At 40.2% G+C, this 22,449-nt stretch overlaps 1 protein-coding gene and 1 long non-coding RNA gene across 18 annotated transcripts in view; both read right to left on the reverse strand.

Annotated features, from left to right (window-relative positions):
* NRXN3 (neurexin 3) overlaps window positions 1-22,449 on the reverse strand; it is a 1,702,647-nt gene that overhangs the window by 583,419 nt on the left and 1,096,779 nt on the right. The window lies entirely within an intron of this gene.
* The window catches only part of LOC309655798, a 32,541-nt gene continuing 18,689 nt past the window's right edge, over window positions 8,598-22,449 (reverse strand). Inside the window, exons 2-3 of the long non-coding RNA XR_014261003.1 lie at window positions 9,613-12,513; window positions 8,598-9,549 (exon numbers count right to left, since the gene is read on the reverse strand). This is a non-coding gene — a long non-coding RNA (uncharacterized lncRNA). The remainder of the gene's footprint in view (window positions 9,550-9,612; window positions 12,514-22,449) is intronic.

Raw genomic sequence — 22,449 nt, forward strand, 5'->3', positions numbered from 1 at the left:
GCAGCACGACCGAGAAACAAGAAAAAAGTAACCTGTGGCTATGTATGACCTAGAGAAGCGTAATTACCATACCCTCAAATCAATATTCTAACAAATGTACTTGGCAAATGTTAACCAAAAGGAAACAGATTCAGAAATATTACTGTCAGACAAAATAGACATTATCACCAAAAATGTTATCATTGTGTCCTGAGAAAAACCATTAACCCAGGGGATATAACAGTTCTGAATCTGCATGTACCTAATAACATAGCCTAAAAATATATAAAACACATATTGATAGACTGAAAAAAATGACAAATCCATGATCAAAAACCCCACTAAAATGTATGGTCCATGGGGGTGGATATTTTTGTTTGATTACTGCTAATTTCCAGGACTTACAACAATGCTTAACCCATGTTAAGAGCTTAATAACTATTTATTGAATATAAATACTATATCCTTTTCGTTAAAACTTACAGAATAAGCTGGGAGAAAAAGGCTATAACTCTTTTAAAAAGCATAATTAGCAGACCAGAAATAAACGACATACCTACAACCCTGGATAAACAATTAGAGGGTCCCATCCTTTCAAAAACATGAGACATAATGCAAAAAGTAGTCATGTATTAGAATCATAAATAAATAATGAAGAATCAATAATTTTATTCCATATCTTCTGACCACAATGCAGTAACAGTCAAAATCAATTACAAAAATATCTGTAATATTTGTGACTGAACAAATTACATAATCTCTCATTTTATCAATAAAATGAGAAAAATTCGATAAATAAAAATGATAAATGAAAGGAGATAAATTAATGCATGCTTAAAAATATTCTGTCCTTAATTATCACTTTCTGTATATAATGGAATATTAGAGGGATGCTTTCAGAAAGAGACCTGAGATCAAATTCTTCTAATTTTCTCCTTTTTTAAAATAATAATGCTCATCACAAGTTATATAACATACATATCAAAATGCTTGCTCTGTAATGAAATAAAGCAAATTACATACAAATGGTTGTCTCAGAGTGTTGGCTATTAGATGATAGTTTATACACCCTTTGTGTTCTTTTGTGCAACACTTAAAGCCAAAAAATGTTTCATATAAACAACTTTCAATTATATATATAAGAATTAAATGATGCCCAAAGTATTTACATTAGATATTGATTCATATTACATAGTGCCTGGGCAATTTATACTTTACAGACTAAAAATAGTTTGTGTTCACTATCTGAAAACGGAAAGGCCACCTAGGGTTGCATTTAATTATCTGCTAATCCACAATATATTCTGTATTCAGATAACCTGTAGCTATTCATAAAATTATTTGAGTCTTAGGAAATACAAATAAATAAATTACTGCCTGTGCTCCTGTCACAAATGACAGCCAAGCTCTTTATCTTGGAAGTTGCTCCCTTCCCTTTGTAGGTCAGAAGGAGTCCCCAGAACATTTACACCAATCTTGTTACTATTTTATGAATAGAGAAGATGTTCATTTCCCAAGATTGCCAGTCTTTACTCCAAAATCCAAGAACCTGACAAAATCAATTATAATTTTTAAAACTACTGCTCAATCTGGAAACTAAATGCAACGAAAATGCATCTGACACCCTCTGATTTTTGATCCTCTCTAAGTGAAAATCCTGGAAACAATATTCCAAAAGAGAGCTTTGATATGAGCAGTATCATCATTAACAATAAGGTACACGGAGTTTATTTTTAAGCCATGAAAGAAAGAGAAAGAAGAAGACAAAAAGCATATATATATATGAAACTTGGAGCTAGAGAAAATTGGAAGGCTTTTGAAGTTATACCAGAAGAAAGACCACATTTTTGTCCCCTTAAACCAAGTTTTAATGAAGAAGGAACTCTATTATGTATGATTTCCAATGGTTTTAATATGGTGTGGTTGAGAGATGTATTTGTCATGCTGCTTTAGAAATGGAAATAGCTGGATTTTAATTCTTTGCTCTAACATTAATTGCCAGACATTAAGCAACTCAATCATAGGCTATCTCATATGGATTATGAGTTTTTTAAAATTTAAATGTGGCGGGGGGCGTGAGATGAATTGGGAGATTGGGATTGACATATATACACTCATATGTATAAAATAGACAACTAAAAGAACCTGTTGTATCAAAAGTAAATAAATAAAATAAAATTCAAGAATTAAAAAAAATAAATAAAATTTAAATCTGTATAATAGAAACTGAGGCTAACAAGTACACAGCTTTGCGATAATAATACCTACTGTTTATTTCCCCTGCTGTACCTCTCCCCGGCCTTGCTTGGCCAACAACTCACTTGTTAATTTCAAGCAAATGAATGCAGAAGACGAAGCGTTTGCTGTGGATTCTCTAGGAATCAAGAAGAAGATTCACAGGGGAGTGATGGTATGAGAGGCAGAAGTCTTCAGTGCCGTATATCTTAGCCCAGTTCAGGGAGAGTGAGCCACCTCATCCAAGGGAGTGTATCTGTGCGGCAGTAAAGGATCACAGAGGGAGTCATGGTGCTTGACAGGCGCAACTTCCTAAAATGCGTACCTCGTTGGTACAGAGAAGATGAACACAGAAAGGTGGGTGCATCCGAAAAGAGAAGGACAAAAGGACAAGTGTGCTCTTGGGTGGTGCTGAATATTCTTGGAGGGTCTGTTAACACCACTAACAGGTTTTGACTCATTGCTAAATAAATTAAACCATCACAGAGTCATGGTGAAGCTTTAGGAATAACAACATCCAGCACATTTTTTAACCCTCTTCTCTTTGAAAGTCTCTTCCTGAGCTCCTGCTGGGACTAGGGGAGTTAGGGGTGGGTGTACAATGGCTGTTGCTTTGGGAGTTACTCAGCGGATGGTGGTTACTAAATGTGATGCTGGGGGAGCGATAATAAATTTTAAAAACTACAAGAAACTCTTGGCCTTTTCTCCTCAGCCTCCACTCTCCCACTACAGTGAAAAGAAAATCGGGACTAGCAGAAATAGCCACCCCCAGCTGCCCCACCCCCAGCTACCAGATGTGGAAGACACTTCTGGTTGCTTGATTTACGTCATAGGAAGATGATTTCATGCATGGCCCAAAGAAAAACAAAAACTAAAAATATTTATGGGTTATTATAATTTCTTCTCCCCCAACTCATTCCCTTCCCCAGTATGTACAACCCTTGACCAGGGCTCTTGATGACCAATTCCAAACAAAGTTAATTTATTTCTACAATACCAAGTTTTTAAATAGTTTTTTTGTTTTCTTTTGTTTTTGTTTTTACTACTAAAAACAAACAAACCAGAACAAAAAACCTCTGTGAAAGTGTTCCTTCTAATAAGAATAGTAGCATAAAGATTTTGGTTATCAATTATAAATCCCCATTTCAGAAAGCAGCATAGTTTATTCTAATTTTTGATAGACCTATTTATGTCTTTTTTGATGTGGAGGAGATTTGAAAGATGCTTTGATTCACCTAGCTGTTAACTATTACTCTCTGCAATGCATTTAGCAAGTTGGGGTTTGGTGTAGACTGAATTGTGTTTCCCTAAAATTCATATGTTGAAACTCTAACCCCTAAATGTGGCTGTTTTTGGAGAAAGGACCCTTCAAGAGATACTTAAAACTAAATGATGTCATAAAGGTGGGAACCTGATCCAATAGGATCCATGTCCTTAGAAGAAGCAGCAGCAACACCAAGAGTATGCAGGCATGGAGAGAAGGGCCATGTGAAGACAAGAGAGAAAGTGGTCATCTGCAAGCCAAGGAGAGAAGAAGCCTCAGGAGAAACTTCACCTACTGGCACCTGGATCTTGGATTTCCCGTTCCAGAACTATGAGGAAGTATACTTCTGTTATTTAAGCCAGTCTGTTGTATTTTGTTATACAGCCTGAGCTGACCAATACAAGGCTTTGGATAATAATAATGACATTTGTGGAATTAGGGACATTCAAATCCATAAAGAACCTTAGAGCTCACTTGGCCCAAGAGTTCTTAGCCTGGAGTTCAAGGAACTGTTATGAAGAGGGCCACCTCTTTGCACACTTCTGAAGGGTTATCAACAGTCTATATGAATTGTGCCCCTTTGAGTTGTATAATTCTAAACTACATATTTATGTAGTGCATAATATCTATGGTTGAATATGACAACCTTGAAAATGGTCTGTAAAACTCCTTCCTGAAACTACATTCAATTTAGTCTGGTTGTGCATTTTTTTTTCCTGGAAAGAAGGTGCAAAGATTTCTTCAGATTTTTAAAGAAGTTCATGACCCCCCCAATTATTTAAGAACTGCTGATTACTTCAAATCCCTCATTTTACAGATGAGTAAACTGAATTCTAGAAAGAGAAAGTGCTCAAAGATGCATAAAAACACAAGTAAAATAAGATCCATATCTCTTACCTACTGATTTGATTGTCAACACGTTCCTGCTTACCTCCGGTTACTAGTGAATAAGATCACACACACACACACACACACCTCTCACAAAGATACCAAAATATGCTTTTATAGGAGTTGAGAATTTCACCTGAAATCAGGGCAAAAGAGAGCTTCCGAAGTACACTGATGGGTAGGTAATACTCAAATTTTAGCACGTTCATTTAGATAGTAGGGTTGGTAATTTTTTTTTTTAAACGTATGCCAATGCTCACCCAGCATGTTATACAGACATGATATTCTATGGCTGACAACATGAAGGTTTCTGTACATACGACTAATAAGAGCATTCCATCAAAGAATGCTGTTTAAGCCTCAAAATTACAGCTTCCAAGTTGCTCTGAATCTTAATATAAAGCCTTGTGTCCTTCCATTTGGGAATGGTCAAGAGACAGTGAATGATTAGAATTCCATTTCCCTAACAGTTCATTATTAAGACTGGGGTCAGGCATGCAGGCCAGAGAGAGTGTGTGTGCACACACTCACATTACACAAACATTTAAAGTGTGTAAACCCCTAACCTCCAGCTGCAGAGATCTCACAGAGGAATTCCAGCAGAGGCAGGACTGAACAGCTGGCAGAGGAGTGGAGGCCGAGAGCCAGCCACCTCCTCCCTCACCTTGTACCCATCGACCCGGGAACCATCCACTCTCCCCAGGCCTCTGTGAATGTCAATAGCCATTTGCCTTCTCCTAGATGTGAAGCTCGCTCTGCTTTGAAGGGCCTCTTCTTTATTTTTTTTTTTTAAACATCTTTATTGGAGTATAATTGCTTTACAATGGTGTGTTAGTTTCTGCTTTATAACAAAGTGAATCAGTTATACATATACATATGTTCCCATATCTCCTCCCTCTTGCGTCTCCCTCCCATTCTCCCTATCCCACCCCTCTAGGTGGTCACAAAGCACCGTGGTGATCTCCCTGTGCTATGCGGCTGCTTCCCACTAGCTATCTATTTTACATTTGGTAGTGTATATATGTCCATGCCACTCTCTCACTTTGTCACAGCTTACCCTTCCCCCTCCCCATATCCTCAAGTCCATTCTCTAGTAGGTCTGTGTCTTTATTCCCGTCTTACCCCTAGGTTCTTCATGACCTTTTTATTTTTTTCTTAGATTCCATATATATGTGTTAGCATACGGTATTTGTTTTTCTCTTTCTGACTTACTTCACTTGCCAACAAACACATGAAAGAATGCTCAACATCATTAATCATTAGAGAAATGCAAATCAAAACTACAATGAGATATCATCTCACACCGGTCAGAATGGCCATCATCAAAAAATCTAGAAACAGTAAATGCTGGAGAGGGTGTGGAGAAAAGGGAACCCTCTTGCACTGTTGGTGGGAATGTAAATTGATACAGCCACTATGGAGAACAGTATGGAGGTTCCTTAAAAAACTAAAAATAGAATTACCATACGACCCAGCAATCCCACTACTGGGCATATATCCAGAGAAAACCAGAATTCAAAAAGAGTCATGTACCAAAATGTTCATTGCAGCTCTATTTACAATAGCCAGGACATGGAAGCAACCTAAGTGTCCATCATCGGATGAATGGATAAAGAAGATGTGGCACATATATACAATGGAATATTACTCAGCCATAAAAAGAAACGGAATTGAGTTATTTGTAGTGAGGTGGACGGACCTAGAGTCCGAAGGGCCTCTTCTGAGTGCAGCACTTGCAGCCGGTGTGGTTGCCTCTCTGTCGGCGTCTGTCCTCTCCCCTAATTCCTGACACAGAAATGACTGCTTCAAGTTTTTAATAGAAGGCTTATGCCTTTGAAAAATGTTTGCAGAGATTCTTCGTCTCCTACTCCTTCTTTTCTCCCATGTCTCAGAATTCAGTGACCAGGGAGCAACCCCAACCTTAGCATAGGGACTTACGTGCATGGGGAGAAATTTGAGCCTCAGGCACTTCGCTTGTCATTTTAGAAGAAGTGGTGGGCAGGAGAGCCCAGGGAAACAGGGGCTTATGATTATTTCACAAAACACAGACTGACGCAGTCTTTCTTACAACCAATTTCATACAATGTGTGAACCAGCATTCCAGGTCCTCCCCATTTGCTCAAAAATCCCCTTCCCCCATGTTCCCCTGTTGCTGATGTCTGGGATACCCTAAGACATGATCTGAACTCCAAAACCATGCTTCTCTCCCTACCCCCACCTGATCAGGATCTGAGAGTGCCACCATGGGCTGGGTGGCATTTGGGCCAGAGAAGAGGCAAGAAGGGAGGAAACCTCCTTGACCGCTAGCCCCCAGCTGTCAGCTTCTCAAAGCCCCAGGTCCTCTCCCCAGTACCCTCTCCTATCCTCACTCCTTCTCGTCCACTACAGCTCCTACTTGCCTGTGGGACTGGAGTCTCTTTGGAGGTCAAGGAGGATGTATGGTGCCGAAGAAGAAACTCCGTCCTAGAAGGTAAAATCATGACTTCCCATCCCTTCTAATCCTCGACACTCTACAGGCATATCCTCCTCGTTCTCTCCACCTCCCCTGCACTGCCCCACCTGGGGACTTGGATCTCACCCACCCTCTTCCTGGATTGGGCTTATCCTTCTATTCCCTACCTATCTCAGGTAAGTAAAATCCTCAGGCCTACCACAAATGCTCCCTCTGCCATCAAGTGTTTCCTAATCCTTCAATCAGAATAAAGCTCTCCTTCCTGTGCTCTTACTGAATTTCTGGCCTGGGACTGAACAGTTCCTCTCCATGAATGCTAATCTGCATATATGTCTGTCTCCTCCCCTCACAGAAGGAACTGAGTATCGATCAACTTTGCTCACTTTTCTGGCACAAATTGGATTGGGTTTGGAACAAACTGAACAAGAAGTGTGGAATTTCACTGAACTATGTTCTGCTTCTATTCTTTATTAACCGCTGAAGCCCCACTCCTTCAACTTCCATCCCTTCTCCTCCACCTCCCCATCCCCAGGGCTCTGATTATTCCCCTCAACCAGATCTCACTCTCCTCTTCACTCCATCCCAGAGCATCCAGCCCAGCACCTCACCACAGCTTTTCTAATTGGAGCCTCTTTCTGTCCTTGAATCCCTCTTCACGTCCACCTTGACCCAGATACAAGAGCTACCCTCCCTGGAATGTTTGGAGACAGAAAGTGCACAGTTGGGTAGCCCAGGCCTTGTTATCGAATGTGCAGTGGTAAGAAATACGCCGTTAGCACCCCAAACCGGAATTCCAAATATATACTCCTTTAGAAAACATTTCCTATGTAGCCAAGTACCTGATAATAGTAGTAGTGCTAGACTAGGATGTTGGGAAAGTCCTGGGTTAGTAGATGTTTGAGTTCTGGAAATAGAATACATTGTATCTCTGGGAAAACGTAATCTGAGCTCTGAGAATTCATCAAGTAACTTCCGGAATACAGCCCTTTCGGAAACTGAGGTCTGCCTGCTCTTCTGTTAGGCTGTGGGCGGCAAGTGGGGTGGTGGTATGACTATGATATCGGGCTTTCTATTTCTGTAACATGGCAAGGATGCTGAGGAATTCAGCCCCCAGACTGAGAAATGCAGAAGAGCACCCGATACTAAATCGTGCAGAGACAATATACACCTATGTTGTGGGTGGCTATGGGGGTGGGTGCAAGGGACTTGTCAAAAGTACCCTTCAACACGTGTCTCCCTGTTCTCTGGCTTAGCCTAGTTCTGTGAGCCCTAAATGGAGGAGAGTTTCCTTTTCCATTTCATTTTTTTTGTTAATCACTTTCTTTTCAGTGCTCTTTTAAGATATGCCATCCTTCCTACCTGTTGGCACCCCAAGACTTCTCTTTCAGTTTTCATTCTTACAACGTTATTCAATTTTAACTAGACCCTTTAAAACAGAATGTAGGAGCTTCCCTGGTGGTGCAGTGGTTGAGAGTCCGCCTGCCAATGCAGGGGACACGGGTTCGAGCCCTGGTCTGGGAAGATCCCACATGCCGCAAAGCAGCTGGGCCCATGAGCCACAATTACTGAGCCTGCGCGTTTGGAGCCTGTGCTCCGCAACAAGAGAGGCCGCGATAGTGAGAAGCCCGCGCACTGCGATGAAGAGTGGCCCCCACTTGCTGCAACTAGAGAAAGCCCTCGCACAGAAACGAAGACCCAACACAGCCAAAAATAAATATAAATAAATAAATTAATTTAAGAAAAAAAAAAAACAAAAAAACCCAGAATGTACATATAGCAATGAATCCTCTTTAAATCCATAGCGTATGTGTATTTGTATATGAGAAACATGACGTATCTCTTTAAGGTAATGATAAGGTAAATATGTATGTATTGACTTACCACAAATGTGAGAAAAATGTGAAATAGGAAATACATTGACAAGGCTTGAGTAAATTTCAGGGTAACCCATAATCAGTGTCATTCCATAGTTCAAATTCATCAGCAATTGCCCTCTGGTACAGTTGGGTGAATGCCATTCTTCACAGCATGGACAGGTAAAGAGAAGGGTACATAAGAAGGAACAGGAGAAGAAAATAGACTTTCTTCCCAAGTTCTAACCTTTCCATGGAATATACTGAAGAGAGCTCAGCACTGCATCCAAAAGACCCCAGGATAGCATTCTCGGGCTCAGTTTTCATTCAACATTATGACTCCAAGTTGAAGAAGAAAAAATTGTATATGCATAGGAAAAACTGAAGCATTACTATTGATGTGAGAACCGGAGTGATGTTCCCTTCAGAGAAGGGTCTTAGAAAAACACTAGAGAAGCTATAATTGCTGACAACAGAACAAGTTCTTCATCTGAAAGACAGAAGTTTTCTGTATGAGAGAATGTGAATCAGAAGGTAGGAAAAAAGGCTGGAAGCAGAGCTTAGAACAAAAACTAATACCTCTTCTCCTATCACTGTAAACAGCAGATAAGGAAGGCCCTTCCTTTTGACACACAGTGTTTTTATTTAACTTCATAAACAAAAGCTCAGCCTCTCCTGCCCTACCAAGGGACTAACTAAAGATAGGATAGTGGGATCCTTTTAGCAGCGGCCACACAGGGACCACATAGGTTGTGATTCTTCTCTGTTTGGTTGCCTCTTATCTCTTCCTGCAAATGTGTCAACCTGGGATGCCTGCAGAAGAATCCAGAAAAGAAAAGGCAAGGAAAAAAAACTCCCACAAACCTTGACCATAGTCTCTCTCCACGTCAGTTTGTTTGAAGGACGTCTGATCCCTCTGGTGTTTGACATAACCAAAAGACACCTCCATTTTGTTCCTCAAAAGAGAGAGATGTGAGGGTTGAAGGAAAATACCAAACTTTCTTCTCCAGAAATTCTACCTTCACTCAGTCACACATCCCTCTTTTCTCAGACCACCTGTATATTTGGGTGTCTGATTCACACAAGGCAGTAGGATGATTTGAGCCCATGTCATCTCCAACCAGAAAGGAAGGACTAGTTAAGTAAGTTTACCACCAACAATAAGCCAAGAGCTGAAAGCTAGCTTATTTCATTTCCACACAGAACCTAAAGAACTAATCCTCAGAGAAATGATAAAACTCAATAACTACAGGAGCTCCAGAAGATGAAAGAACAGAGCTCAGATTTGAATTAAGAAGAAAAAAAAAAAATCAAGTCTGAATTCATAGAAACTGAAGGAGAACAGATTGTTTCAAAAAAAAATTATAGCCTTCTGCAGAAAGTTTTAAGCATGGATGTGGTAAGAAAACACCACATGAGCTGGCGGAGGGGAGCAGGCATTTACTATAATAAAGATTAAAACACCAATGCTACACATTCTGAAAATGAGAAGCAAAACTGATCCTATCTTTTTATTCCAATCATTACTATCTTACATTGGTCAACTTACTTTCTCCTATAAAGGAGTCTTTAACCACTGGGATTCAAAATATTACAGAAGAGAATAGTCACAGGCTGTTTGTTTTCAGGCTGTTTAGGTAAAACAACAGAAAAAGTTTAAAACTGAATTTGAAGAATCCTTCCTCTCATTCTACAATTTCTTGGCCTATAAGTCAATTTCTCAAGGACAATATAATTATTTTCCGGGGGGGGGGAGGGTTCCTGATGTTGCTCTTGCTTCATACATTTAAAAATCAGATGCTACTTGTACTAAATTTGGTATGATACCTTTCAGAGTTATTTATTCAGACATTTCTTCTCCTGTCTAACTTTTCTTATTTCCCAAATACACAAACGCATTCTCACATGCACTTGTTGTTGACAAAAGTTTCTTCGAGACAGGCACCCACCTCCAGTACCAACCGTCACTGCCAGCACCACCGCCACGACCACTACCAGGGCTGAGAAAGACAGTTGCCATCCACAGAACTTCTAGCACGTGCCTCTTTATTTATTTTTTGCTTGTTGCTCATGGAAGATGCTTTAATTGTAGTAAAATATACATAACATAAAATTTACCACTATAACCATTTTAAGTGTACAATTCAGTGGCATAAAGCACATTCACATCATTGTGCAACCACCAGCACTGTTCATCTTCAGAACTTTTTCATCATCCCAAACTGGAACTCTGTACTCATTAAACAATAACTCCCCATTCCCACCTTCCCCCAGCCCCTGGTAACCACCCTTCCACTTTCTTTCTTTATAAATCTGACTACTCCAGGTATCTCAAATGCATTGAATCATATAATATTTGTCCTGTGTCTGGCTCATTTCACTTAGCATAGTGTTTTCAAGGTTTGTCCACATTGTGGCATTTATCAAAATTTAATTCCTTTTTCATGCTGATTAATATTCCATTCTATGCATATACCACATTTTGTGTATCCATCCATCCCTAAATGGGCATTTGAGTGGTTTCTTCCTTTTGGCTATAGTAAAGAATGCTGCTATGATCACTGGGGTACAAATGGCTGTTCACGTTCCTGCTTCTAATTCTTTTGGGTATATGCCTAGAAGTGGAGTTGCTAAATCATATGGTAATTTGATGTTTAATTTTTGAGGAACTACCATACGGTCTTCCACAGTGGCTGTACCGTTTTACATGTCTACCAACAATGCACAAGCTTTCCAATTTCTCCACATCCTCACTAACACTTGTTGTTTTCTGCTTTGATTTTGCTTTCTATAATAGCCATCCTAATGGGTATGGAGTAACATCTCATTGTAGTTTTGATTGCATATCCCTAATGCTTAGTGATGTTGAGCATCTTTCCATGTGCTTATTGGCCATTGTATTATCTTCTTTGGAGAAGTGTCTATTCAGTTGGGTTTTTTTTGGGTGGGGTGTTTTATTGTTGTTGCTGAGTTGTAGCAGTTCTTTATACATTTTGAATATCAGTCCTTTATCATATATGATTTGCAAATACTTTCTCACATCCCATTGGTGTCCTCTTCACTCTGTTGATAGTCTCCTTTGATGCACAGAAGTTTTTATTTTGATGAACTCCAATTTATCTATTGCCTATGCTTTGGTGGTATATCCAAGAAATCACTGCCAATTCTAATCTCATGAAGATTTTCCTCTATGTTTTCTTCTTAGAGTTTTATAGTTTTAGTTCTTATATTTAGGTCTTTAACCCATTTTTTTAAACATCTTTATTGGAGTATAATTGCTTTACAGTGTTGTGTTAGTTTCTGCTGTATAACAAAGTGAATCAGCTATACATATACATATATCCCCATATCCCCTCCCTCTTGCATCTCCCTCCCACCCTTCCTAACCCACCCCTCTAGGTGGTCACAAAGCACGGAGCTGACCTCCCTGTAGCACATGCCTCTTTAAATAGCTGACATCTGGAGGAACTATCTGATACTTGTTACACTCCAGTCAGCATGAACGGAGGTTGGCAGAGAATTTAGCAGCATGTCGTATTTTTAAAATACCTCACACCTCCCCGTCACCCTCCCTGCCTTCGGAGAGAGGTTTAAGGAATGCACTCATATGTTCTGATGCATGAGCCTACCACCTTCCTCCCAGACATGCAAATGCTTTAAAAAGAGGGCCCAAAGCTTTTGTTCTAACGCCAAGGTGGGCCACCCAAATTAAATACAAATAAGACAACAGCCAACACCTCTTCATTTCAGCAATAAACTATGTGAACTTCATAAATCAGGTTACCTCAATTGTTCTCTCTCTCTCTCTCACACACACACACACACACACACACAGACACCAGCTTTAAACATTTTCTAATAAAAGTCCGCCCACTCCTTTATGAAACTCTTCCAAAGGAAGATCATTAGCAGCTTAAGAGAATTGCATTGACTTGACAAAATTAATGGGACTCTTTAATTCAACTGTGACCTGACAGAAAGCCACCTGCTTTGCCTCCAGCAGATCAGGCTCTCTGAAAACTCTCCTTCCCTATTCCAGCTGCTGGGAAGTCAGATGAACAAATATCCGGAGATCAATGCTGGGCATTTAAACTCTTGGAGAGCCTAGATCCCTCAATGGTGAGAGCTGCCCCAGATATTTAGTAGCTGTTCTTTAGGGTCTTGGAGCAAATTGAACACAGAGGTGTGTGGAGGTGCTAGGGGGCGCTCTACCACAGGAAATGGCGTTGGTGACTTAGTATGGAGCTTGCAGAAGGGGGGAGTTCTGTGTAACTACTAACAGTCTGATAAGTGTTATCACAGAAAGTGGCGATACCCACTGTTGACTCATGTAAACAGTAATTGTTATTAGGAATAGTGCTAATAAAACAACTCCAAGAGTTTGAGAATTTTACCTTTCTTGGAACAGCCCACAGTATTCTCTATAAGGTCGAATTCTATAATTCTTCTTAACATTCCTTCAGGTAGCAGAGCTCTTCTGGGAAGTGCGTGAGTGTGTGTGTTTGTGTGTGTGTGTTTGTGTTTGTGTGTTTGTGTGTGTGTGTGTGTATGTGTGTGAGACAGAGACAGAGACAGAGAGACAGAGACAGAGAGAGAGGGGGGTGGGATACACAGGAAAAAAGCAATGCATTTAATATATATACAAGCAAAGTATTCACCCTCAAGCACTCCCGAGATAAAGCGTTTTGTCTTTTCCTTTTCCAAGAGTGAGTATGGGATTATTGTACACTCTCTAGTTACGTGCCCCCAGATTCTCCATGGCAAATATTCAATCCTAGATTCCAAAAGCTCACAATTGGGGAAATCTGATAGAATAATCCTCTGCTTCAAAAATAGAGGAATAGAGGGTAGTGATCTAAGACAGCACTGCCAATCAGTTTCTTGAGCAGAGATTTAAAATCCATTGTCTGAAGAAGAAAATGTGCCCGGCTATTATCATAACTATCATCCCTCTGGTCTTCAGCCACCAGGTTTACTGTGTAGCAATTTCAGAATCTAAGATCCTTGCCATATAACAGGGTGTTGAAAATTATGCTTAAGCGTTTGGAGATATGCAATGGATGAGAAGAATAATAAACATTTATTTTTTTACTACAGGCTAGGTATTATGATGTGTTCTAACACAGATGATCTCATTTAACACCAAAAACAACTTACAACAGCTACAATTATCCCCATTTTATAAAGGAGAAAATTGTGGCTTAGAAAGGTGAAGTAACTCAGCCAATGTCACACAGGGATTAAATGGCAGGATCTGAAAATGTCTCTGGCTCTGGACATCACACATTTGTACCCTATTCTGCCTTTTAATCACTACCTGAAACACACCTGGCATGGTAAGCAACCTGAACGTATTAGCTATCATTAGCTGGTATTCCCTGGTGCTAGGATGATCTGGCTTGTTGTGGAGAAGGTCCAGAGGACATCTGGAATGCTGAGAAAAAATTTTATTTCCAGCATTATAAAGGCAGGAAACATAGTTGAAGCAGATGGCCTGGGCCACTTCCTGGTAGTGTAACTTTGTGATCATTTCTAAGCAATGAGTTTGGGAGGATTGAAGAAGAGTTCCATTTCAACATAGGGTCAGGGAATCCAGGAAAGCTTCCTGAAAGAAGAAATGATTGAGTTGTATCTTTAAATGGTCTGTAATGAAATGAGGATGCCATTCCCTTGCAACGAGACAGGCCTTAAATCAACCCTGCCCTTCTGAGGATTATGAAAGTGGAGGCAAAATTGCCAAATAAAAGCAGGTGAAAAGTGAATGAAGTGAAAAGATGAATGAAGGGGAATCGAAGAGACATCTATTAAACAACAAAAAATAAAAGTGCCTCCCAAAGCACGAGCAATGTTTTTTGCTGGTGTTTCCCTCTGAAGCCTGCAGTGCAAGACAATTTTTTTCTTCACATTTCTTTCTTGTCCTTTCAGCTGATTGTAGCTGAAGTGGTCTGAGGCCAGCATGCTAATGTCCTTTGGCTGGGAGGCGGGAGGTCTCTGATCCTAGGCAACCTCCTCGCTGGTCTGCCTGTATACCCATCACCTGTTAGCACCACTTCAACATAAATCATTAAAGCTCCTATAAAGGAAACAAAGAAATACACTTACTACCTCCCCTCTCTTCTGCTGGAGCCTGCACAGCACAGTGAGAAGGTGAAATATCCATTTTCAGCGTCTAAGATTGTCTCTGAAAAGTCACCAAGGAGCCTCATTAAGTAACAGTCTTTGCAAATAATAAGCTGATTTTCTCCATGGCTTGAGACCAACTGCTCTTTTTGTCGTTGTTAACAGATAACAGATTGCTGAAAGTGAGTCTCTGACACACAGTCCTCAGCATCAACTAGGATTAACAACGTATTCTGGGGGCATCGCTGCCTGCCATGCTTTCTTGCAGCTGTGAGGGCAGCACAGGCCATTATGCTGGACTCCTCTCCGAGGAGGACATGGGAACTTTTGGAAGAGCCATCAGGTTGCACCCAGGGTGTCATGGCAGAAACACATGGCTCTCAGACTTTCCCCTTCTTGCCTATAGGAAGAGGGGAGGCCCAGAATAAAATAATTTAGACCATAGAACAGAAATGAGGAATGGACCCATTCATGTTATAATTTTCTTATTTTTTAGCTGACCTTACGCTGACCAAATTAGAGCAAGCCCACGAGCTAAAACCATGAAGTTACCAATGTGCGCCCTGCTTAGAAGAACCCCACACTTTGCCCCAATATTTTGAACACACACTTTCTTGATTAGCAAGAAGTCTAGCCTTGCCCTAGGATCCCCTGCCCACTCCACTTATTTTCTAGAAATTCCTGGTTGGGAGAAGAGCTTACATCTATCAGATTTCCAGCCTCATGCTCTAGAGGCCAGTGTGTCCTTGAAAGCTTTTACTCTGTCCCCAGTAGAGCTGGCAAGCACATCTAGACAAGTGTCTTCTAGGGCGCTGGTCCCTCTACAGCCAGTGGTAGAACATCTTCCTCTTGTCACAATGCAGCACTTTCAGGGGCCTCTCCCGTGGAAGGACAGGAAAGCCCTGAGAGACACGTTCTCTCCTTTGCAAACTCTCTCTTTCCCAGCACCCACAGGCAATGCAGGGAAAGAAGATCTAAGGATATTTAGAATTAGTTTCAAACTTGACCTGGAACCACTTCTTTTCCTCGACATCCTAGGCATGCTATTTAGTCTAGCTGATGGGTCACTCATGGTGAATTTCCCTGAGGACCCCCATTTCTCTCTTTTTGGTCTCAGCTCCTTGGCAGCCTTCCGGTCTTCACAAGATCTCTATGTGACTGAATCCCATGGGTTCCATGGAAATCAATGGATGTGGCTGGGCAGCCCTTGCAGTGCATTCCGAACATTTTCTTAACAGTTAAAAAGTTCTCCAAATGTCATATTATAAGCGGGAGGCTCATCTTCCCAGAGCACAGAAGAAAGGTGTGTTCTAGCTCCACAAGCCAGTAAAACAATCTTGTTTCTGACTTCACCAGCCCCTACTCCTCTCCTGTGCTGGTCATTGGTCTGAAGGTCTCATTCACTTCTTTCAAAGTCATTTTTGCATGATCTTACTTTTCAAATTCCCTCTGAAATGCCATCAACTTTCTCTTAGATCTGAGACAATTCCAAAGGTACTATCCCTGGCCACCCACCAATCTCCACCCCCCCCATCCCCCTGCCATACATATACACACATCCTGTTTCTATTTACCTACCCCTCTCAATATCTAATCTCCTTCACACTGATCTTTAGGGAAACCATAGATGATAAGAGGAGATTCTACTGCAGCTTAAATAACAGGCATGATGGGAGGAAACAAGACATCAACCACAAGATCTTACAGAAATTAAAAAAAAATTAAAAACGGATCCTGTTTTCCATATAAATATCTCTAGTAATTAAAAAAGGACAATGACAGAAACAGATAGGGTGAAAAATAAATGAAAAGTAAATAGATTTCACTTCTAAGCCTGATAAGTCAGAAAGGTTTCCTCCTGAGGAGGATGCTCTATTAAGATCTTGGAAGATAAACCTAATTTCTGGTTATTATGCATTACTGTTATGCCAATCACCTTGACATCCAGATGTACCTCATTCGAAGAGGTAGAGGTGGAGGCATCTGATTTACCTACTCTAGTGGGCAAGACCTTTGGTTACAATAGGATATGTAACTACAGGCTAAATAAGTAGCTCTTATTTTGGTGGAGGGGATTGGTTACTGTTACAAATTCTTGATAAGGGTATTCTCAGACAGGGAAAAAATGAGGGTAATGGTGCAATGAACCTGACAATTTCTCATTCTCAAACTTTCCTTTAGTTTGTCTTCTATCACCTACAACTTAAAAATGTGTTCCCCCCAAGGCTCTATCCTCAGTAACATTGTTCCATATTCTGTCTCTTGATGACTTCATGTGAATCAACCCATGGATTCAGCTACTACTTCTAAGCAGAGGACCCCAGGTCTATGCTCTCTAATCCCATCCAAAATCTAAGCTATAACCAACTATTACAACCAACTCTTTCTATAGATGACCCAAACTCACCATTTTCATTACTACTTTCCATATGCCCCATATTACCCCAAACTTACTATGTGTTCCATACCTTACTTAGTGACATAATTTTTCCATTTACTCAGGCTCAAAACTTTAAAGTCATTCCTTGGTAGCCCCATTCCCAGAGCCCAGTTCAGTCCCTCGATACCTCTTGGTCTGAACAAATATAACAGCAATATAACAAATATAACTATAGCAAATATAACTAATAACTGATGCAGTTATTAGTTGCCAACTCTTTTTTTGAAAAGGGCCTGCTACACAGTTTCCCCAGAGAAATCTTCCTAATGCACAGTTCACATAGTTTCACCCCTTTGAACAAAATCTTTCAGTGGCTACTTATTGCATACATATGGAAAGTTCCATCTCTGTATTATGGTACTCAAGGCCCTCTGAGGTGTGCAGTATGGCTGGCATCTGGATGAGGGAATGAAACAGATGCTTCTGGAAAGGGAGCGAGACAGCAGACCATGATAATCCTTGTGAGTGATAAAGCATTTGTATTTCAACCTGAGGTCACTGATGTGTCATCTGGAGGGTTAAGTGGAGACAGATATTGATACTACGTGGACTTTAGAAAGTTCACTCTGGGGTTGGGTTACTTCATAAACATTTAAAAAATATCACAAGCTATGAGAGAGCAGGGTTGGTGACAAGTGGTGAGATGTAAACTTAGAATGTTTTTCATAAAGGTCAATAAACACACACACACACACACACACAAACACACACTTAAGGCATTGCAATGCAAAATAAGAGAGGTAGAAAAATTCCCAAGTTTTTTAAGCATTAAGGATATAAGCCTGAAGAGCAATATAAATGCAAGTTAAAATATAAAAGAAGCTTATTTACGTAAGCAAAACTTCAGAGAAAAACATATACATAATGTGAAAAAGGAGTGGGGAATGGATTCAAGGAAAAAGAATAAGGCAACTACCTAGCTCTTGGCGGCTATTTCCATTTTAAAATAAGACTGGGAAAGTTAGAAGGGAAAAAATATTTATTTTTGAAATGGAAAAAAAAATAAGATGATAATTTTCTGTCGAATAGAATTGTGTAGGGGGACTTGCTGGTCTTTCTTCGCAGAAAAAGACCTGCCGTGGAAGGTTCTGCGGATGAAAGGGTTTGATTAGTTTTAAGAAAGTGGACTTGTGAAGTGGGCACATGAACAGATTGTTCTATTACTGCCTGTTAGTAGGGCAATAGCTATTTCGCTAATTTTTTCTTAACCTCTTCTTGATTTAGGGACATTTAACGCCAGGAGTGCAAAATAAGACTGCAGGACTTAGAAGCAGAATTTTTCTTCTGGTCCATAAGCTGTAAATCTTTTATAATTCATCTTCCATTGGGAGTAAAGATATTTAGGTAGCTGGGAATGGGGAAATATAAGTAGAAACTGTGGAAGTGACAGAAAAGAGAGACTATAATTAAATAATAGCATGTAACACATCTAGTTTGGTATTTCCTTTTCCTGTCCTTTATAGCACGGTTTGCACAATCAAATGCCTCCAGAGTTTAAGCAGGTAATGCAAATTAATAAAGTAGTTTGGGTTTAAGAATTCTAGTGTTCAAGCATTTTCATATTTAGTTGTCATTATCAGAACTGGCCATCAGCTTTGGTGTTGGTGGGGAAATAGAGAATTCTGGAAACTGCAGCCACCCAAAGAATATCTAAAATAATTGCTACTGATCTCTAGCAAAATTTTGCCACATGGGAATGCAGGCCCAGATTTTGCAGAAGATATTTTTGCAATGTCTTCTGACTTGCCAAGAGTAGCTAACAATTTTCATTTTTATGTGAAATTCTCCATTTTTAAAATGTTATCTCAAAATTATTTTTCAACCTTGTTACAGGAAAAACAAAACTCATCTGAAAGCCCCATCCAGCTCTGCTTTATAGTAATTGAATACAACAAACTTTAGAAAAGAATTAGCTTGTATCTTTCTCTTTCACTTTCTAGGACCTTTGTTTCTTTTCGAAATTCCTGACCTTTAAAGAGGCCACAATGTGAGAAGAGACACAAATGCGTGTGTCAAGAAAGGCTGTTCGCATGTTTGAAGACCACAAGGGAAGGGTGAGATTTGTGCTGGATAAAGACAAGGCTGTTTGACTAGATGAATGGGATGTATGGGTGTCCCAGGCACAGAGAATGTAAGAAGAGTCTCAGAGTTGAGACTACAACCAGTAGTATAAAACACTCTCACTAAGGGTGTTTCATTTGGCTCCTTGAAACTACCCCATAAGTGAAAGAAAAAGGCATGTGGAAAATTCTGGAACTAGGAATAGGCCAGTCAGGCTGGATTAGAAATCTGAGCTTCCCAGGCCAAAATCATCCTTGGCTAGGCCAAATTGTTTTAGCCTAAACAGAAACAGAAGCAATTCAACTCCCTTTGCGATGTTGGCTATTGGATCACAAGTCCACTTTCTTAAAACTAATCAAACTCTTTCATCTGCAGAACCTTCCATGGCAGGTCTTCCCAGCCAGAAGATGCTACTTTGTGAAAAGTCTCCCTTAGAGTATCAATTCCTCCTATAGGAAGAAAGGAATGGGGAAAATACATTAAAATTCAAACACTATAATGTGTGGACATTTTGTTTGTTTGTCTTGCTCTTCTGGCTTTGGTGAAATGCTTTCAGAGGTAGAGCTATCACTTTGCAATAGGAACTGCAACTTTATGAAAATTCTGGCTAGAACCTAAATTGACCTGCTACTCCTGCAGTGTTTGCTAGGTTACCACCCTGTGTAGCTTCTGACACTTTATCAAGCACATTACTGTATTCCTCCTTCCTTCTTTCTCTCCCTAACTTCTTGTTTTGTTTTGTTTCTTCAAAAATAATCTGTGGGTGTTTTTGTGTGATGCACGCTGTCCAGAGATGAAAAACCATGGACTCTGCTTTCCTCAAAGACTAGCAGAGAAGGCAGAAATTGAAATGAACAATGAAAATCGGAGGATGGAATCTAGAACATAATGTGTGCTAGGAATGCTCATAACAAAAAGGAACCTATCATCAGAAACGATAATATTAGATTCTATTAATAAGAGTTTGTTACGTGCCAGGCACTGTGGGAAGCATGTAATAGAAATCATCCCATTTAGTCACCCAAATAGAGGTAAGACGTGGGCTTTATTATTTACTGCTTTACTGATAAGGAAACTAAAGTTTAGAAAGGATAGACATCTTGTCTTGGCCAAGATTTCTTCTCTCATTCCCTCTCTGTCTCTCTCTCCTCCTCCCCCACCCTTGGACTCCATTTCTCTCTATTTCTCTCTCTGTATTTCTCTCTCTTTTCCACAGTCGCTCTCCCTATCTCTTGATCCTGAGGATTGGCTATTGGATCACAAGTCCACTTTCTTAAAACTAATCAAACTCTTTCATCTGCAGAACCTTCCACGGCAGGTCTTCCCAGCCAGAAGATGCTACTTTGTGAAAAGTTTGCATGCAGAAAGCATGCAAACTATGTTGCACAGTGTATGGCAACTTCATAACTTCTCAATAAATGGTGGCTATTATTTCTTGGGCACATCAGGAAATGCTTTTCAGGGGAGGCAGTGCTTGAACTAGAAATTGAAAGATGCTCAGGTCAAGTAACTGTGACATTTTTCATTTCATTTAATATTTATTAGGAACCCTGTGAGATGGGTATCATTAACCTCACCTTTCAAACAAGGAAACCAAAGCTCAGCAAGTTTAAATGACTGGCCCATGGTCAAAGAGCTAGCAAGCTGGAGGCTTGAGACTGGGACCCAAGTGTCCTAATTCAAAGGCTTAACCTCTTTCCACTATTATATCTCTGTCCTGATGGCTTTTAGACCCAAGGGTTGAAACCCCTAATCCTTTAGTGAAAGCAGAGGGAGACACAGAATTGATACCAGCTTCTTGTTAATCCTTAGTCCCTGGAGTATAAGCGGTCCCTTGGAGAGTTAAAAGATACATACAAATGAGTAAAAATCATTGCCTATTCAGTAATGCTTCTGATATGTGCTTGTATCTTCTCAAGTAACTGAAATAATTATATGAAAGAAAGGAAAAGGAGAGAAACCTGGTGCAAAGAGTGTGTTTACAGGAAGGTCTTTTTAATGAGCTCTCTGCTCAGTACATTTTGTTGTCTGTAAAAGAAAGGTGTGAACAGAGCCAGTGTGGATCTGCTAAGAATCAGTCCAACTTGCTCCCATCAATTATACTGAATTTTTTGACAAACCTCCACTACTCATGGGAAATTTCCTGACAGGATGCTAATAAATCTACCTAACCTTGTCACCCCCCACCAATATGCCAAATTTGCAGCATTCAAGATAAATAACATTCATGCATTATGAGACTTAACTTGACTTCTCAGAATTTCCATAAGGCTCTAGCAGGTTAATGAGAGAAAATGCTATTTTGTCTCCAGAATATAAAAGAAAATGCTTGTCTTCAGCAAAGCACTACCCTGGCAGGCAAAGTATTTTGCTGCTGGGCCCATTTGAGATGCCAAGGACCACGGGGTTGAGAGGCATCAGGCCGTAGTCATGTGTTATCTGTACAATACAGTGCCATGCTGGAGAAGTGTGCAGTGAATAATATAGAGCATTGCATACACATACTTAGAGGAACCCAGATGCCTAGACCTTGGGGCTAAGCGGCTAACAGCAAAGCTGATACCTGCAGGTTTATTTTCCACCCAAATCATTAACTTCCATTTCAGAAAGGAAATTCATCAAAAGCTAAAACCAAACTCATTGCCCGAGGGCAAGAGTGACTACTGAGTCCAAGAAGAACTTTGCTTTGCTTGGGGGTATTCCAAGGTGACATACCAGATTTAATGGTAGTGTGGCATCTTTGTGAAGAGCTGGGCTCTGAAGCCAGAGAACATGTGTTCAAATCTCTGCTTTGCTACTTGCAAAGTTTATAAAATGGTGATAATAATAGTACACATTCCATTGGGTTGTTTTAAGGAAAAGATTAATTTTGACAATGCACGGAAAGCACTCAGCATTCAGTTCAACACACAGTATACCCTCAGAAAAAGATTACCTTTGTGTAGACCATGCTCTTAGTTCATGCTCTGCCCTGGTGTCACATCCTATAGGAATCTCCACCTCCCAAATCCAGCTGAGCCAGTTGGTCACCTGCTCTGCTCTCATGATACTCCACCTATGCCTCTATCACCACACTTCACACATTGTATTATAGACTATGTCATTGTGTTTGCTTCCACCAGTAGATAACAAAACCCTTAAGGGTAAAGAATCTGAA

This window comes from Balaenoptera physalus (assembly GCF_965194825.1).
Source record: "Balaenoptera physalus genome assembly, chromosome: 2".
NCBI classification, from domain to species: Eukaryota; Metazoa; Chordata; class Mammalia; order Artiodactyla; family Balaenopteridae; genus Balaenoptera; species Balaenoptera physalus.